Consider the following 20,787-nt stretch of genomic DNA (forward strand, 5'->3'; position numbering starts at 1 on the left):
GTGTCACAGACCAATTGTTCTGTATGAGAGAAGGAAGCATTTGCCATGTTGCCAAAGCCGACCTCATTTCCCAATTTCCCAAAGACCCAATTTCCCCAGCTGCTTTGTTGACATAGCAACAGTGAATTCTGAAAGGGTTGTTATAATATTAATATGTATTGCATGGTGAGTTTGCCCTGTGTTTTTCCCTCATCTTGTGATCCAAGTCTGAAAAGAGGTGCTTTTGGCTCTTGGCCACTGAAAATTAGAAAGCCAAGGCCCAGTTCTCCAGGTGGGATAAGTAAGGAGCAGGCGCCTCTGTGGGCACACTCCCACAACTGGGTGGAGCTTGCACCCCCTCTGCTGTCCTAGGCTTCTCAGCCTTTCCCAGGACGAAGGGGCTGACTATGTAGAAATTTCAAGTAATAACTGCACCTTGGGATACATTTCCATCCTCCTACTACTCAGGGTGTTAAATGTAGCACCTGTGAACCATTGTGTAGAAAATCAATTATACCTTGGGCCCAGTGATAAGAATTCATCCCCCTGAGCTCAATTTTCAAAAGGCTTCAAAAGGCCTCCCACCTCTTTCCCTTTTTCCAATGCAAATGAGCAACACACAGGAAATTTGCATGCCAAATTCCAGCATGGGTTTCAAGCGAGTAAATGGTGATATTTATTAGTAATATTGGTAGATGAGTAAGAGGTATTTGATAAATGTGTGCTGAGTGTGTTAGCGTTTCCATAGCACTTAGTTTTCAATGCTTTCTTCCTCCCCATACGTACATCACTTATTTGATTCTTAAACAAGCAGACAGACAACCCAAAAAACCCTGCTATGGGGACAAAGGGAGAATTGTTACCCTCAATTACTGATGAAGAAAATGAGTCTGGAGAAAGATATTTATCTTCCCATTACTCACTTGTAAGTGTCAGAGTTCTGATTAGAACTTGAGTTTGACTCCTTTCCTTTCCTTACCCCATTGTCTCACGGTATTTTAGAAAGGACACAGGGACAAAACAAGATTAAGAGATTCCAATCGATGATACTTAAATCTACTAAAGGATACTATCCATTAGTATTCCTGCCACGGGTATTATCTCATTTAACTTTTTAAATCAAACTTTTTAGGTTGAGATAATTGTAGACTCACATGCAACTGAAGAAAATAGAGATCTATGCATCCTTTACCTGGTAATATCTCCCCATAGTGACATTTTTCAGAATTATAGAGCAATGTCAGAACCAGGATACTGACATCAATACAGTCCAGACACAGAGTATTTCCATCACCACTGGATCCCTCATACTGCCTTCTTATAGCCACACCCCCTTCTCTACTACCCCCACTTTCCTTTACAACCACTAATCTGTTCTCTGTTTCTATAAATTAGTCATTTCAAGGGTGTTGTCTAGACGGAATGACTTAGGCAGCATGAAATGTTTTGTGAATTTTTTCCCCCACTCAGCATAATTGTCTGGAGATTCATCAAGATTTTTTATGTATCAAAAGTTCGTTGCTCTTTATTGCTGAGTAGTATTCCATGCCATGGAGGTACCATAGTTTGCTTAACCATTTGCCTGTTGAAAGACATCTGAGTTATTTCCAACTTTTGACCAATGCAAAAAGTTTCTATAAACCTTTGTATACAGATTTGCATGTGAGCATACGTCTTCTTTTTTCTGGGATAAATGTCCAGAGAAATGTAACAATTGGATTGAATAATAGTTCCATGTTTAGTTTCTTGAGGGATTGCCAAACTGTCTTACATCCCCACCACAATGGATGAGTGATGGAGTTTCTTCACATCTTCACCAGCATTGAGTGTTGTGACTATTTTTAATTTTAGTCATTCTGATGGGTATATATTGACAGGTATGTATTTTATTTTGCATTTCTCTAATGGCTTATGATGCAGAAAATCTTTTCATGTGGTTATTGATCACTAGTATATCTTCTTTAGTGAAATGTTTCTTCATGTCTTTCATCTGTTTTCTACTGGATTATTGTCCATTTGTTTTGTTGCTTTTTAAAATAACTGTTAAATTTTAAGAGTTTTTTATATACTCTAAATACTAGTCTTTTATAGGATATGTGATTTGCAATGTTTTTTTCCCCCTCTCAGCTTGATTTTCATCTTTTTAACAGGGTCTTTTGCAGAGCAAATTTAAAAAATTTTTGTGAAGTCCAATTTGTTGATTTCCCCTTGTAGAGATCTTGTTTTTGCGTCAAGTATAACAACTCCCTGCCTTGCCTTAGCTACAGATTTTCCCCTATGTTTATTTCTAAAAGTTTTATAGTTTTCCTCTTTCCATTTAAGTTTGTGATCCATTTTAAGTTAATTTGTTTATGCAATGCTCTTTATTTTTTCTTTTACATCATTTGCTTTATTTATTTTTATTAGTGTTGTACTGGGGGTACATTGTAAGACAAAAGTTCTTACAATATATCATAGTTGAATTCACCCCCTCCACCAATCTCTTTTGCTCCTTCCCCTCCCCCCAAAAAAGTTAATTTTTGGGTGAGGAGTGTGACTAAGGTCAAGGTTTTTTGCTAGGTTCTTGTTCCCAGAATCACTTGTTGAAGAGGCTCACTTTCTTCTATTGAACTTCACTTACATCTTTGTCAAAGGTCACCTGGACATAGTTTTGGGTACTCTGCTGTGTCTTAATTTTTTGTGGTTTTTGTTTCTTTGCAACAGGATATGCTATACAGCCCAGGCTGGCATCCAACTCATGATCCTCCCGCCTCAGCCTCCCAAGTGCTGGAATTACAGGTGTGTACCACTACACCTGACTTAGTTTTTAACTACCCTTTGTAATCGATGCAATGGGTTTTGAGGTATAGAGAATAAAGCAGTTTTTTTTTTAAACACATAATGTTTGTTATTGTAAGAGACATACAAAAAAAGCAACAAACCACTTCTGCTTATATTGAGAAAAAGCTAAATTAAAGACAGGTTCAGTCACATTAAAATTCATTCTAAGAGGGTGGGGTGTAGCTCAGTAGTAAAACACTTGCCTAGTGTTCCCAAGGCCTTGGGTTTGATACCCAGCACAGCAAAAAAAAAAAAAAAAAAAAAAAAAAAATCATTCTATGAAGAGTCAAACCAGAAAGCAGAATCTATGCTTCCTACAGAAACATTCTCATGTGGGTCATTAGAAACGTGCCAAGAAACAAAGTGACTCAACCCGGACACAATAAAATGATCGCACACTGGATATCCCATCCATTCCATTAGGCTCAATGAAGTTCACTTCGTTGCCCTAACAACCTACAAGAACCACAACTTGTTAAATAAACTAACCATCAGGTGAAGAAAAAAACTGTCACTGGGAGGCCATTTACCTGTTAACAGGCAGCTGTGATGTGAAACTGGCAGCACTCTTGACTGCTGGTGGGGGGCAGAGTGGGGAGGTACAGGGGACTTTAAAAATGCAGATTCCTGAGCCATGGTACTTTAGCCACTCAAGAAGTCTCCAGGCTTGAGTTCCTTCCATTTCCGCTTAGCTGTTCACCTTTTGACGATGTGCTAGTGGGCACGAGGGGTTAAAAGTCCCCAGGGACTTTTCATGCAGTTGATCACTGGGTGGGCAAGAGGACTGAAAGAAGTTTTAAAAACTGCTGCAGTGGCTACCTTTTAGAGAAGAAACCAGGTTTCCTTTTGAGAAACCCTGAGGACATGAAAAAAACTCTTTTATTTTTTGGTGTCTTGTTTGTTTTTGTAGGAAAAGAAAGAAGAGTTTTCAACAGTTGCCCATTCATTTCTTCCTCCTATTTGGGGCTAAATTTGTTATCTAGAGATTAACAGAGTTTTTCACTTAATAGATTGCTGTGCAGGGCCAAAAAGTGTTTTATGTACCCATAAATATGCAATTGTGATACCCATGTTATAAAACACTTGTATTTTCAAACTCAAATTGTCTAAGCAGAGGGACTTTTAAGGCAGTAAGATTAGGTAAGATGCTAACACAGGTAACTGAAAAATATCATCTTCTTCCCTTTTTATGTCCAAATCACAGACCAGGTAATTGATATGTGAACGATACAGAATGCACTTCTCTTTGATTTCTGCATTGCCTTCCAATATCTAAAATGTTTGTATTTGTTGTCTTAACTGTCAAAGTACCTGCAGTGGATTAATGGCTTACCCCCCATCATTCACCCCACATTAGAAGATGAGGTTAACCTTATTCCACTGCCCTTCCTTGCCACCTTCTCATTGGGCACCATAGAAGAGACTTTCTAGTACCCTCCATATCTTCCTCAGGGCACAGGAAGATCATATATCTCTATCCCATTGCCATTGAATTGGGCCATATTGAAAGTGACAATTATCACTCCAGGTTTCAGCATTAAATCGTTGCACAAGACCTTCTGCCACTCTCTTACTTTGCCTTGGTGACTGGGAAAGAATGGAGATACAGATGCCTCCAATATACTGAGCCAGCTCTGAAAGCAGCTGCTCTGGGAAGCCTCTGCATCCACAGCAGACTTTGTATGAAGCAAGCAATAAGCCTTTGCTGTGTGGAACCACTGAGGTGCGGGGCTTATTTCTTACTACGCATAATCAAACTTAAGCACTGACCCCCATTTTCAATAATGAGACGCGAGATAAAGGCTGATTGGGGGTGGCTTTTGGGAAAAGTTTCCTCTGTCCTGAGAAAAACCACAGAGAGACTTGGTTCTTTTCTTTCCTCTGGATTTGGGGTTTGGGTATGAGGCTGGGCCTGCAGTAGCCTTCACTCGTCCCACTGTAGGAGGAGGCTAACATGTCAGGTGACAAATCGGGCAGAACTTGGGACCTTGATGACATCTTGAAGCTACTGAATCCACAAACCCTAGAACTCACTGTGCTTCTTCTCTTCTTTTTTTTTTTCTGGAATTCGAACTCAGGGCTTCACACTTGCTCAGCAGGCACTGTACCATTTGAGCCACACCTCCAGCCCTTTCTGCTCTGGTTATTTTGGATATAGGCTCTCGCTTTTTGCCCTGGCCAGCCTCACCATCTTCCTATTTTACACTTCCCACCAGTGCGATGGCAGGTGTGTACTACCATGCCCAGCTTTTTCCTGTTGGGATGGGGTCTTGCAAACTTTTTTGTCCCAGCTGGCCAGGGACTTTGATTCTTTTGATCTCAGCCTCCCAACTAGCTAGGATTACAGGTGTAAGCCACCAGTGCCCCACATCTTTTCTTCCTTTTATGTGAAATAATACATTTTTCACATATTTCCTTGTTCAAATTGGGAATATCCTGGCTGCTTTTTTTTTTTTTTTAAGTTTTAGCAAGGATTTATTTTAGTATAACAGGATAAAGTATAGATAAGGAGGGGTGGGGGAGAAAAACATTTCCTGTTCCCCATGCAAGAGATGGGAGCAAAGACTCTCCTGGATGCTCTTTATTCGACTGGATCATCCTGATTGGCTGGGGATATGGCTTAGTGGTAAAGTACTGCTTAACATTTGTAAGGCCCTGGGTTCAAACTCCAGGACCAAAAATAAATAAATAAATGAATAAATAAATAAGTAAAAAAAATACTGCTAAGTCATGGCTATTAGTAAGGCACAATAAAACTTATTTCAGTTCTCTGCAACTATTACTCGTGTGGCAGAGATGTTACTAGAAACCCAATTTTTCATCTAAATAGAAAACTAAATTTAAAATAAGACAATGTGCAAACTTGCAATCATTCTAAATGCTTTGTAATAATTAACTCTTTAAGACTCCACTGAAGCCAGTGAGAAAACCTGTCTCCCGAGGGGAAGATATAGAGTATGGTACCTTCCTGGTACACGGGGCTGCACAGTCACTGCAGCTATGTTCTGCCACAGAGATCCCACCTCCTGTGGTGGGTGGCTTGCCTTACATCAGGTGCAGGAAAAAACCCATCACAGCTGTACTCAATATTTGATTTTTCAGTCTTTTTTTGGGGGGGCGGTGTTGAACTTAGGGGCTTGTGCTTACTAGGCAGGCACTCTACTTGAGCTCCACCTCCAGTCTGCAAGCAGTATTCTTAAGAATCTACTACTTACTTTTTTGTTTTTTGGTGGTACTGGGGTTTGAACTCAGGACTTTGTATTTGTGAGGTAGGTGCTCTACTACCTGAGCCATATCTCCAGCCCAAGTACCTACTATTTGCCAGACGTGATACTAGTTACAGAAAGAAGACAGGGTTCCTTAATTTAGTGTAGTGGGGGAGACAAGTAAGTGGACCGTGACAACCTAACAGCACAAAAACCACAGAAGGTTGTGTCTTGGTAGCTATAGTGCTCAGAGAAAGTCCACTGACCTATCTTGTATCCCTGCATGGAAATTCTGCCTGTGGAGATGTATCATCTTAGATTAAGGAAGCCTTCTAAGAAATCTTCTGTTGGAACCCAGTGCTTCAAAGGTGGAGGCAGGAAAGTTGGGAATTCCAGGCCAGCCTGGGTTACATAGTGAAACCCTGTCTCAAAACACAAAACAAAAACAAAAAGAAGTCCTGTGTTAAGATGGATGTCTTACCTCGGGTTCTTCCAAAAAGGATAGTGAAGTAAGAGCCTACGTGGAGGTGGTTCATTTTGGGAAGTGATGCTAGGGAATGGAGAGGGAACCCAGGAAGGGAAGGGCAATTTAGGGGTATCTTACAGAGGTGATCAGCACTGCAGCCAAGTCTAATTAGCGCTTCAGGACCCAGGCTGAAAGACATGGGGAAGAGTGTCCCCCACCGGCTCTTCTGTCTATTGGCCAGTTATCCTGGGGAGTGTGAACTTACTCACATTTCTAGCTGTAGCCATGCAGAGCAGGCTGGCTGTGCTGGCTCCCACAGGAAGTGGAGAGAGAGAAATGTTGGAGCAGAAAGCAGGAAAAAGGAAGCACAGCAGAGGAAAAGTGCTATTGGGTTGCAACCACACACAGGTGGATGTCACAGGAATAGCTAGAGCTAAACAGTGACATGAGTCAACGTGAGAAAGGGTGTCAAAGATGTCTGACATGAAGGGAACTTTAAGGAGGGAGAAGGAGTCACTGGACTGCTGCTGGTCATTGACTATGCATATTCAGTGTTGATCAAGCTTTCTGCTAGAGTGAGGGCCCAGTCACTTGTTGAGCGTCCCTGAAGAAATGGACTAGGGGACAGGCAAATTCTGATAGGTCAGAGAGAGAGGTCAGAGAGAGGAGAGCAGTTTGCTGACAATGAGTGGTGGTGGAGAGGAAAAACCCACAAGGCTGACTCAGATCATGAAATGCCTGAGAAGATTCTGGAAAGAGACCTAAGAGTCCTCGGTGGAAAGAAGGATAGTGTGTGGCCAACCGCTCCACCCCCTCCAGGAGATGCTTAAAGACAGGAGGACACTGGGGGCTGCAAGAAAAGGTGGTCTGACAAGTATTTAAGAAGTCTGAGAAGCCTTCATCCTTAACATAATTTCTGAGCCAATGCCACATTGCAAAGCAAGGCCACTACATATGTTTGAAACCTAAGACACATTTCCCCAGAAGGTGCGGCCAGTTTCTATAAAGATTGGTCACAATGAATAGCCTTCTCATTGCTCCACCAAACTTGGGTTTCATTGGAATTGAGTTACACCATTGCTGCTTTGAACATACAATACTCCTCAGCTGGAAACTCAGACACCACCACTGTGGCTGTAACTCTGCACTATAACAGAGTAACTGTCAGAACCACTAGGCATCAATTCCGACTCCTCTTTCCTTATTAGTGTTGGAAAATACCTTAGATGTATTTAGAACTAAATGCCCAAGTGTTTTATCCCAGAAAGTCAAACATAGTTTGGAATTTTCTAAGCAACCTGGAACCCCACACATTCAAGAGTGGTTTATGTTTTGCATGTACAAACCTATAGTTATAAAGACACACATATAAAATTACCAAACCAGAAGAGGTTAAAACAGAAAAAATTATGCACAGAAACAAACAAAAACAGAATTCCAAATCTCCAAAATCAGATGTATTGTTAATTAGAGCTATAATTTCTTGCATGCATACTGTGTGCCAGGCCCTGTACAAGATACAATTAACTAATTTAATCCTTATGACAGCATGAAGAAGTAGGTGTTAGTTTCTTCATTTTATAACCAGGGTAACTTGATCAAATAACTTGGTCCAAGATCACACAGTTTGAAGGGGAAGAGCCGAGCTCCAGAATCAGGTCTGACCCCAAAGTCCAGACTGGATAGTGAGTTGGAAAAAATGGTATTTATAAGCAAGAATAAAGATGACCCCCAGCTGAGCGTGGTGATATAGCCTGTAATCTCAGCACTTGGGAATCTGAGGATCATGAGTTAAGGCCAGCCTGGGTTACACAGTGAGACCCTATACCCACCATTCTCCTCCTCAAAAACAGAAGAACAAATGGTCCCCATGAAAACCAACACCTTCTCTCCGAAAGGATAAAAGCTGAGATGTTTCTAATAATTTATTTAACTGCTTGGTACTGTGGCCTTATAAGCAGAGATCTTACTTTCTCCTTCATTGACTACTGTCCTGTAAAGCCAGGCCACCCAAAACCACAGCCAGTTATTCTTACACTTTGAATTAGGCAGTTTTGGAGACTGAGGGAGGGATGGGTGCAGACAGCCATAATACATCTTTCCATAAATATTCCTTTCTGGGCTGTGGACCGTTGTTGGTTATCCAGACTGAGGAGGACATAGCAATGCCCCTGAGCCAGGAGGAGAGAGATTTTCCTTCTTTTTGTCTCTTAAAGATATTTGCATCCCATGGTGCTGAAAAGAGATGGATCTGGGTAGATCAATGAATGTGACCGTCCTCTCTGCTTAGGTAAAGCATGATTGATTTGCCTCCTTTTCTTACGGAGACTTCATCTTTCATACACATGGATGCCCACTGAACCCTCTGAGGCCACTTGTCAAATAAAACAAGGCACTTGAAAACAACAGAATGAACAACCTCCCTCACTTTAAAATTTTAATCGAGTTTTTCATTTTGCCATTGCTCTTGGTGGATGTCTTAGCATTGTAAATGTATACCTTTTCTCCATTATGTCCTCTTACCTGCACATGGTAGTTTTCACCTCCTCCTTGTGGAGTGCAATCAATATTATGCTGTTCTCTGTCATTTGGATGTTACTTTGTACAAACAACAGTTTTTGGTTTTTTAAAAAATAACATCAGGAGCTCTGCTGTCTACACAAATCAACAACAATGAGAAACAAGAAGTGGATTACTATCCAAATCCTTTTTGTTCTAAATTGTAATCAACTATATTGGATGTGCGGGTTGTCCATTTAAAAAATTTAATAATGGGTTTTGGTCCTCTTGGTTCTATAAAAAGGGCATTTATAAATATTAATATGAAATAGCAGGGAAAGAACAATACATAACAATAATGAGAATCACAAAATCCCATCACATTTGACACTGTCATGTCACCAGCTTAAGGATTAGCAGGTTAACCTTAGAGTTAAAAATATTGCTTTATGATTAAAAAAACTCAAAATAAAAAAAAAGCTCTGTGTTGCATTATATATCCCTTTTGGCTTCCTTAGTTTTCTTCATGTTAGGGGATCACTGCTTCAATTAACATTTTCGGGGAGAACAGGCTTAAAGCAAGGTGGTAAGTTGACTTATCTGCATTGTCTCTTGCCCAAATCGCTCTGAGCTTGGCTTTTGTCTGACTCTAACCCCTGACACTGCTTGAGTCAAAGGCCTGGCACTAATACCCCCATTTAAGCTGAGTTTTTTTTTTTTTTATCCATCCGAAGCTCCATTTTGAATGATAAAGTTACCCAAGGTGTCAGTTTTCACCAGTATTTCTAAATACATCTAGTAAAAATGCAGCAATTTCATAGCAAATCCAACTATTGAGATCTAATCACTGCTTAAGCTGTGGCTTTATTCAAATCTGGATCACCAATATGGCTTAAGATGTAAATGAAGTGCAGAGAGAAATAAAGCAAGAAAAATCTCCGATGGCCTTTCTCTGCTATTTGATGCCCAAGCCCTTATCAGTCAATTAATGCAGCTGAACTTCAGTGGCAGCCTCGCTGTAACAGCACCAATAGCTGCTGTCCTACTCCAGCCCCCGCCAAACAAAACACACTTTCAGTAGCCTTAATATGAAATGGAAAAAAAGGTCAAAATAGACAGGCTTTGCCAAATAAATCCTGAAGATCCATTCTAATTTCCACCCAAGGATCTTTTAAGTCGTCCTGGATGCTCTTTATGATACGTTGATCCACACTTACTTTCATTAAAACTTTGTGACTTGGTACTTTTCAACCTGATAGCTTCACTAAACTCGTTCTCAAAGTGTTCACTAAGCCGCTATGCATAAAACTACTTTGCTGTCATGGTGGCTTCTAATATCACCTAGACGCAGGCGGCGGCGATGCTGGAAATGAACCTGATCTACATGCATTCCATCTGAGCTTGGGAGTTACTTTGCTTTTACTTTGACTGGATGTCTTATGGGGAAGAGGTGCTGTCCTCTGCAGCCCCCACCCTAAGCCCTCCTGAAACCAAATGCTGAATTATCTACTGCTCTCTATTTGTTCTGGAAGCAATCTACACAGAACAGGACTTTATCTGCTAAGGTTTCCAACTGGGATTAACAGATGCTAAAACATTTGGGGAGGAGGAAGGGGCCCAAAGAAGAGAAAAGAATTAAAATGAAGGTCTCTTCCAACAATAGGATGACAAATACAGAGCCGATTCAGAGTAAGCCTTAAAGCAAGAGGTTTCTCAGAGGGGTGCAGGAAGAACCTTGCTTTATTGATATGAATTTTAAAATGGTAAAAGGAAAATAAGAAACCACTGTGGGCTCTTGGCTAGCCTGAAAATTGCTTCCGAGCTGGCTGGGTCTCTCTGGGTGATTAGTGCCATCCTGAGATCTGACAGAAGCCTTTATTTCTTTATCAATTGCTGTGGTCAGTATATATTGCTGCAGTCAACAGAACTATTGGCAAAGAGTTTCAAAAGAGGTAGAGATCATTTTTCTAGGGGAAAAGGGGATTAAATACAAAATAAATAATCAACAAAGCAGAATAACAGATTCCTAAACCCAGCTGAATTTCAGTTGTCATGTGTTCAATTAACATCATGTCCCCAAAAGTTCTACCTAACACAACAGGTGGACAGCCATGCCTGGTGCTCTCTTGCTGGGGTGCAGAGAAGGAAATAAATCCTCACTGTAGCTAACCCCATGAACTTCATCTCCAGGTGTGGAAAAAACAGCCTAAGATTTGACACCAGGCCTGCATTCACATTTATAGACTCTCTCAGGTCCTGTAATCAAATCAACATGACTGGAAACCTGACTGTCTGCAGCTAACAATGTGACCTTCAGTAACCTCTTGAGTCTTAGTCTTTCATTTGTAAGATGGAGAGTAATGATGCCTTCTGCTAGAGTAGATTACATGATTGACAGGAGCACCTAACCTGGTACCTGGCACACGTTTGGTGCTTAATGCGTGACAGTTAATAGTATATTTACTGCTGTTGTACTATGACTCTGTAAGTGCTGAGAGCTAGGTTGAGCATGCCTCTGTACTGGGTCTACTGAACACAACAAAACATGACCTGAAGCTTTAGTCTCCATCTTTAGTAGTGCTGCTGAAACCTCCACTGTGACCAAACTGCCTTCCCCCTACCAATCTCTTGGGATTCAACAATACTTAACTCTACTTCTCTATCCATTCCTCACTGCATCATCAAGACGACTGTTTTAGAAAAATAGGACAATGGGGTAGGCTTGAGTCCCCAGGAAAAAGTGAAAAGACCTCTAGGGAGAACTGTCAGAATAGATAGCCCTGTGAGTACTGTCACTCACGGTGCCTTACCTTATTGACTCTTGGTTCTTTCCAAGGCATTTCCAAGATGGTAGCAAGTGCTTGGCTTCCCTACCTCAGCTAACCAACAGTTAGGGATTATGCTCAATTCTGCTTTCCTCATTGAGAATTTGGGAACTTGGTTCATAAAAATGAAGTCTTGTGATGAGAAACTGATGTGTATGAAGGCCAGAGGGGTGAAGGAGGAGTCAGTCATAGAGCACGTTGCCAGTAGTCTGGAAACTTCCAGTTTGAAGGTGTGGTTTTCCATTACCAGATCATGTACTCATCACCTTTACTCATGCATGAGGAATGGGTTAGACACCTCGTTGGTGACTGTAACAAAGGTTCTGAGAACCTAGGCTGCCGGGAGAGGCCTCCTGTAAAGGGAAGGGAGTAGAAGACCCCTGGGCAAAGGAGTCAGAATTCCCTGCCCTTGTACCTTCACAGAATCACAGTTGGATTTACTTCTCTGAACCATAATATCCACATTTTTCAAGGTGGCACTATTTAACAGGCTTAATCTCTGAAGGGTAAAATTATAGGGAGAATTTTCAGTCTCCACTTTAAACACCTTTACTTGTTTAAAAAAAAAACACATTACTTTTACAATATAAACTTTGAATGGAAAAGGAAATTAAAGGGCTAGGACTAGATTTCCTGTAACATCCAGAGGAAATGGTGGGTAAGGATTTCACAGCTGGTCACAAAAAGACAATCTGGACAGCTGAGGAAGAAGTCTTTTAACTCTTGTCACATAGGACAGGACAAGACAAGACAGAACAAGAATATTAGCCCCATAATAATCAGATGCACTTGGGCCTATTAGAGCCAGACCTCACCAAGACTTACTTCTCACAAGCTAGAAAATCATCTGACCAACCAGGCCCCCCGGCCTGAGTCTGCTGGTCCCATGGAACACTTCCTAGTACCACAAGGGGGATCCTTAGGAGAAGAGGAGCAACGGGGTGGCAGACCCAGGAATGTCTTTTGGAGACATGGCCACCATAGCTCACACTAGGTCTTGAATTGACCTTCAAGTAAGAGTTCATGGGACAATGAGATGGTTCTGTCTTCAGCAGCTTTAGTTTATAGTTGGAGACCCTGGGTCTGACATGGAGTGACTGGACTTTTCTGTCCCAAGGTAACACCCTTGGGCGACCCCACCCCTCCACTTCATGCTCGTAACCTTTCACCCAAAAGTTACCAGTCGGTGATTGTCTCTATTGAGTGACTTAACACAGATTCCTGAGCTGGATCCCAGGAAGTGCTGGTCTGGGTGGGACTCAGAAATCTGCATCTATTATGAAGCACTCCAAGTGTTTCTGATGGCACAAGGTTGATACAGTGACATCCATTGTGACACAATTCCAGGTAATTTCTTTAGGGGTTCAGCTGTCCAAACCAAAAACAAAGTCACCCATGGACAAGCCATCGAGACAGGTGAATCTAAACCTAATCCCAACCTACCAATGCCCCACTCACAGGTGGGTGATCAGTGGTGGGAACTCTGCTCAGGGTCCTGGGTGCTTTGACAATATTCAGCACCTCTTCCTTTCCTCATCCACAGTGCACAGTTCCCCTTTGGCCTCCCCTGGACCTGATGGCACTGGATGGCAAGTTAACAAACAGTTAGAACAGACCTTGGGAAGCAAAGAAAGCTCTGCAAGAAGCATTCTTGGCTTTGGAAAAATTCAGTCCAATTTGCCACCAATATCAAGGCTTGGTTTTGATTATGTTGATGATAAAGACTGTAAACAAAACAGCCTTTCTCTACTAATTAATTCCCTTCCAAGAACTCTAAAGATCTTTAATTACACAGTTTGAAAAGCAGCGGTTACCCAATCCGGCTGATCAGCCTGTGTGCTCCTCTCTCTGCCCACCCGAACGAAATATTTTCTTGTTTTCCCTGCTTCACACACCTAGGATGGGCTTGCAGTAAATCCTGTCAACTAAATGCCTGACAAAAGTGCTCTGATGTCAGGTATAAAGAATGCCACCTACAGCTTAATGTCTGAAAAAAAATTCTGAGGGTTGCAAACAAGGAAGGTTTTTGTCTTCTTAATGCCTGGTATGCAATCGAGTGGAAATGCTACTTCCATCCGTAATCTACAAATGAAATTAAAGTTGTTGAAAGACACAAGGTAAACCAGAAGCCTTTGTTTCTTTGCAGAACAGGAAAAATTTAAACCACTAAATGTTTTAGCAGATTTACTAAATTTCCAATTAAATCATGAAGTCTATTATTGCAGAGCTCAGAGTCTCTCTCTCTCTCTCTCTGTCTCTCCCTCTGTCTCTCTGTCTCTCTCTCCCTAATCCTCTGTGAAGGAACACACACCACACTGATACAAGCAAAGCAAGCCAAACCCACAAGTCCCCAGCATAAGTAGCCTCACCCTGTTTGACCTCCAAATTGGGGTGCAGGTAATGGCTTGAAGGTGAGTGAGGCCGGCTCAGCAGCAGTTTGGAGAGAGCCTTTGGGAAAACCCCAGCCATTGACCCCTCCCACCTCCCAAGCCTAGAAGGTTCCAGGGCTCCCTGCGGGACCGGGCAGGGGCCTGGAGCATCGTGGGGAGAGAGTTGGATCCACTGTACCAGAGCATCCTCTGCCAGTTGGCACACACGGCTGGCTGGAGAGGCCTGTGGCCCAGAGGCAGGGGAAAGGGCACCGGATCCTGCGCACAAAGCCGCCTTGGGGCTGGAGGCCAGGCAGGAGCGATTCTATCTTCAAACATAGATGGGGCACTCACCTCGGAACAATAGCCACTGGGCAGGGGCGATGCTGATTTCCAAGGGCTCTCCACGTTAATCCTGCCCCCAAATCCAGCCCCTAGGAGCCTGAATGGTCCTCCAAACACCCATTCAGTAGAAAATGATGGGTGATTTTTGCCCTTGTCTCCCAAGATCTCCGGTGAACACCGCTGCTCTGGCTGACATGTGTTTGTACAGATAAAGCACCAGGCTACTTTGGGGGCCCTCCCAGACTATTACAAAGAACAAGTGGTGCCAGCTCTGGCTCTGTGTGGCTTTTTAGAATTGAGCTGTTAATTTTTTTTATATGCACCTCTTTCTGAAAAGGATTTGAAGCAACTTACAATAAAGGCAAACACAATAAGGTCATTCAACTAAAATTAGAAAAGTAAAGCCATGGAAAGGAGGAAAAAGCAAGCATTGATTATGAAGAGTAATAGAGTCACTGTGAGTTAGCATCAGATCAGGCTCTGAGCTTCCTGGCAGCCAGGGCAAAAAAGGATACTCAATTAGATGGTCCATACAACCTACTAGAAAGAAGCAGGACAATTCTCCAAAAGAGGTAGGTGGGGTTCCCCATCCCCCACATTGTTTCTTTTAGGAGACTTTGTGTGGGGAACTCTGAAAACATCATGCAGTATATTCAGCAAGTCTTTTTCTATAGCAAATGCAAAGGCTCTTCTGGTGCACCCATTTCTTAGCTATTCTTCAAAAGTGAACATAAATCACAACTCAGTAATGGCAAATCTTTTTTTTTTTTTTTTCAGTAATGGGGTTTGAACACAGGGCCTTCAAGACTATCTGTCTACTTGGCTTCTCAGAAAAAGAATATCCTAACTTGTTGCCTTATATCTAGAATAGGATTTACCTATTTTCCAAACCTTCAGCTGCTTTCTCAGTTTAGGCTTTTTTACTTCTGCTTGTGCATATTTTAAAAAATTATCCTACCAGGTCTTCCCACCTCCAATTGTACCTAAATCTAGTCCATTTTCTACATTGTTAGCAGAATAATCTTTTAAAAATAAATGTATTATCTTATTCTACTTTCTAACCTCTTTGACCTGCTATCCCTTATAATCTAAAGCTAAAAATATTTCACTAACATAAAAATGAAATGTTTAAGTATACATCTAATACAATATGCTGAAAAATTATATGAGTAAAACTAAAACACTTTGATGAAAAAAGCCAGAGAAGAGCTAAGTAAATGGAGAGATATCTCATATTCATGGATAGGATGATTTGATACTAAGGTGTCAGTTCTCCCCAACTCCATTCATAGACAATACAGTCCTAATCAAAATCCCAGCAAGTTATTTTGTGAATACTAAAAAACTGATTAGAAAGTTTACATGGAAAAGCAAGAGACTCCAGAACAGCCAGCACAATATGAAGAAGAGCCAAGTCAGAGAACTGACATTACCCAAGTTCAAGACTCAACATAAAACTACCTTAATGAAAACCATGTAATACTGACAAAAGAATGGACAAACAGAGCAATGGAACAGAATGGATTCATACAAGTGCAGGTAGAGCCACCTGATCTTTGACAAGGAAGTAAAGGCAACTCAACAAAGAGCAAACTTTTCAACAAATGGTGCTGGAACAACTGGACATCCATGTCAAACCTGACCTCTTTTACAAAAGTTAACTTAAAGTGGCCATAGACTTAAATATAAAATGCAAACCCATAACACTTCTAGATGGATGATACCAGGAGAAAATCTAGGAAACCTTGGGTTGGGAGATGATACAATACCAAAAGCATGAAAGAAAAAGTTGATAAATTGAACTTTATTAAACTTAAGAGTGTCTTCTCTGCAAATAAAACAAAACAAAAACTCCTGCTTTGCAAAGATATGGTTAAAAGAACAGAAAGACAAACTGGGCATGGTGATGTACACCTGTAATCTCAGCATTCAGGAGATGAAGGCGGGAGCATGGCAACTTGGAAGTCAACCTGTGCTGCTACATAGCTACATCCTGTCTCAAAAAGCCAAAAACAGAAAACAAAAATTAAAAGATGAAAAAAGAAATGAGCTTTGTCATTTCTTCTCTGAAAAAGTTATGTACTATCTGATTCCAACTATATGACATTCTGGGAAAGGCAAAAATATAGAGACAATAAAAAAGATGAGGAGCTCCAAGGAGGTGGGAAGAGATGAAGATGTGGGCACATAGAGTATTTTTAAGGCAGTGAAACTTTTTTTTGTATGCTCTGTATTGCAGACTGGTTAAAACCCATAAAATTCTATACCATGAAGAGTGACCCTAATGTAAACTATGTACTATAGTTATAACCGTGTATCACTATTGGTTCTCTCCTCCCCCCATATCTGTAACAAACGTGCTACACTAATGCACAATGTTAAGGGGGAACCTGGCGGGGGGGGTTGGGGGTGGGCATAAGAGAGGGTGCATGTAGGAACTCTGTACTTTCCATTCAATGTTTCTGTACACCTAAAATTGCTCTAAAAAAATAAAGTCTGTTGGTTTTTTGTTTGGTTTTGTTTCATTTTGAGACAGGGCCTTGCTATATTGCTCAGGTTGGTCTTGAACTCACTATTCCCTAAGTAGCCCAGGCTAACCTTGCACACAATCCTCTGGCCTTAGCTTCCAAGTACTGAAAGTCGGGCTGGAGGAATGGCTCAAGTGGTAAAGCATCTGCTTACCAAGTACTGAAAGTCTATTAATTTAAAAAGGAAATCTTTACCAGTTCTCACCATACATCCTATGCATTTTTGAGCTTCTTGTTCTTGAACATGCTGTAATATACATGTACATGTGTGTATGTACACTATATAGACACAGATTTATATATGGATCTAATCACTGCACTTTGCTTAGGATATTGCTTACTTCTATCCATTGAAGTAAGCATTACTTACATGCCTACTATGTGCCAGACCTACTCAAATCCCTACCTTAGAGAGAAAACTCAAACACTGTTTTTAGTATTTTACTCACGTACTCAGGTTCACTGAGTCTTGCTATTCATAGCCCACAGTGTCAGAATTACCTTCATAATTATACAATCACTTCTGAAAGCTTTCTTTTGTCTTCGGATAGTGACATTGCCATTGTCAGTGGTGAAAGGATGAAGTAGAGGCTGGATTGTCAACTGCTAGGCGTACTATTAGCACTGTGGAGGCCACATAGGTGGTGTGCCCATTCTACAGAGCAGCAGTGAGGCTGAGGGAGTTCAGGAACTTGGGGAAGTTGTTCAACTAGATGGTTGGGATTCAATCTCATGGCACCGGAGGATCAGAAGTTCTACCCTCTGCTTGGTGGTTTCATCCCAGACAGCCTAGAAAGTAGCCCTGGTAGGGAGTTCATTACAGACTGGAGCCTAGTCTGCCTGAAAAGCCAAGCTGAAACCTGGCTAAGTCTGTCAATGAATAGAAAAAAATCCCTAGCCCCATGAAGAAATGGAGTCGCTGGCCCCATCCTCTTCAAAGCCTCAATGTGGCTGAGGAGAGTTGTTGCTAACTTACACACTACTGTACCTCTGCTGGCCAGTGCTTGATGCATGCAAATGCACGCTGACTGACTGCTAAGCACAGATAAAATAATGGTCTCTGTGGTTATCAAGTGTCCTCTTTTAAGGAACTTCTACCTGTGGTTTCTTTGGTGTGCATATCAGCCTGAAAGACTACAGAGCACAGGATTCACAATTCTCCTCTGATGAAAAGAAGGAGTCAGGATCAGTGGCCAAGTCTTTTCATGCCCAGACCAAAGTACTGTCCTGGTGTCTCAGAGATGTCCACTGGAGCAAAGACTCAGTGATTAGAGAAGGTGAAAAGAAGGAGGCTGGAGGCTGACATCTAGTGAGTACTCACTATCGTATTAGCCAATTTAATGCTCTTGTGGGGTAGAAATTATTATTTCCATTTTAGAGACAAGGACAGGCTCACCAAAGTTGTCACTTGCTTTGTGTCACAAAGTTAATAGGTGTGAGAGCATGGATTCAAATCCAATTTCACGGGACTCCAAAACTGAAGAGTGTTCTTTCTATATGCTATGGTACCTCCCAGTTTTCTGGATTAGAAAACTTTGGAAGAGTTCTATGAAGTAAATCTGTAATTTTTTAGAATGAAAACTGGCTCCAACCTGCTATTTAAACAATAACAGAACAATGGTGATGCTTCCAGTTCAGTGAGGTCAGTTTACAGTTGGGGACCTGATGCCACAATCAGCAAAGGGAGGGGTAGACTCACAGCACACTCCTACCCTCTCCTGGCCCATGTACAACTGTGACGCTGGACCTGTTTCTGAGTTTGTTTGTTTGGTTTTGTGGTACTGGGGATCAAATTCAGGGCATTGAGCTTGCTAAGCAAATGCTCTGCCACTTGAGCCACATTCCCAGCCCAGGACCCCTTTCTGGACACCACCTTTCAGGAGGAAGGAACGTTGATCTTTGACATCATGGTCCTATAAAGTGACAGCAATGGTAATCAGACCCTGTAAACAACATTTTTTTTTCTTTTTGATGGTACTGGAGTTTGAACTCAGGGCCTCCTGATTGCTAAGCAGGTGCTCTATCACTTGAACCACCTTATTGCTTCAGCTATTTTTCAGATAGGGTCTTGAGCTTCTGCCTGGGGTTAGCCTCAGACTCTGATCCTCCTAGCTACACCTCCTTTATAGCTGGGATTATAGGCTTGTGCCACCTCGCCTGATTTGGTTGAGAGTTTTGCTCAGACTGTTCTCCAACCATGATCTTCCTGATGTCCACCTCTTGAGTAGATGGGATTATAGGTTTGTGACACCCAATACCACACCCAGCACTATGGAAACCACATTTTTTTAAATGAAGAAATAAGTTGAGTCCAACCTGGAGAAGACTAAGGGAGATCATGGTTTGGGATAAAATATGGAAAGCACTATTTGTTGAGCAGTTGAATCATGCCATATGTTTCAGGAAGCAAAACCACGAGCAAGGTGTAAGAATGCAAACCAGTTCACAGAGAAAAGCATGCTCAAATCTAATTGCAAACCCAGGCTGGCCATGACATGGTGTCATCCCTATGCTCTGCTCATTATTGCTCTTAGGTCTTTGCTTCAGGCTCAAGCCCACTTGCCAGGTATTCTAGGCAAGAATGTCTGTACATCTTGACCCAAGTCCTCTAAAAGGCAGTACTAAAGCCAAGAGTTTATATACCAATCCTCTGTTGGGGTGGATGGTGCAATGTCAAGGAAGCAGAGCAAGGAAAAGTGGAGTGAGGCAGAGTAGCAGGGAGGTAAATATGGGAGCTCATTACTGAGCAGGTCATAGCTGTGAAACAGTTGCTGCCGATTCCTTGATCTTGAGGGCTGTCTTCAGAGAGGCAGAATGAACTATGTGTCTTAGATGAGTTTACGCAGGAGAAAGGAGAAAAATGAACTCAAGAGTTCCCTCCTGTTCTCCCATTGGCCTGAGTCTGCCCCATAGAGAGTTCACTTTCTTATACTATGCTGCAGTCTTTGTTCAGCAATGGGGATTGCCAGAGCCCTGAGGGAACAATCTAGCCTGTGGACTCCTTCATATGCTATGGTGGTGGCAGCAGCAATGACCTGGCTCCACGACTCTGGGAGTGGTCAAGCTGTTGCTTGGGCCATGCTGGCTATAAAGTGGGGCAAACATATAGGTGACACATAATCTAAGTCTGCTCTGCTCTGAATCAGAGTTTGAGCCAGAAGGGGAAATAAATTGTCTAAAAATAAGGGAAGGAAGGAAGGTGCTATGGACTGAATGTTTGTGTCTACCCCCAAAACTCATGTTAGAATTCTAACCCCCAAGCTGATGGTATTTGGAGATGGGGTCTTCAGGAAGTGATTAGCTCTTGTGTGACAAGGACTAATGGCCTTATAAAAGGGATCCTACAGAACTCCTCTTCTGCTATGTGAAGGAGAACAGCAAGATGATGGCTGTCTATGAGCCAGGAAGTGGGGCCTCACTAGAAACTGAGTCTGCAGGCATCTTGACCTTGGGCTTCAACCTTCAGAGAAATAAGTACCTGTTGTTCATAAGCCACCCAGTCTGTGGTACTCTGCTCTAGCAGCCTGAATGAACTAAGTCCATTTGGGCTAACAGGAACAACATACCTAGTCCTGGTCTGTGGTCTATTAACAGCAATGGATTGTGAGTGAGCACTTAGTATGCTAGCTGGTATTCATTCATCATTTAACCCTCTCAAGTCCTTACAGAGTAAATATTAAGGCCCCCATTTTACAGATGAAATGCTGAGGCTCAGACAAACTAGGTAGCTGGTGCAAGGCCCCCCTCAGT

This window comes from Castor canadensis, chromosome 3 (genome assembly GCF_047511655.1).
Source record: "Castor canadensis chromosome 3, mCasCan1.hap1v2, whole genome shotgun sequence".
NCBI classification, from domain to species: domain Eukaryota; kingdom Metazoa; phylum Chordata; class Mammalia; order Rodentia; family Castoridae; genus Castor; species Castor canadensis.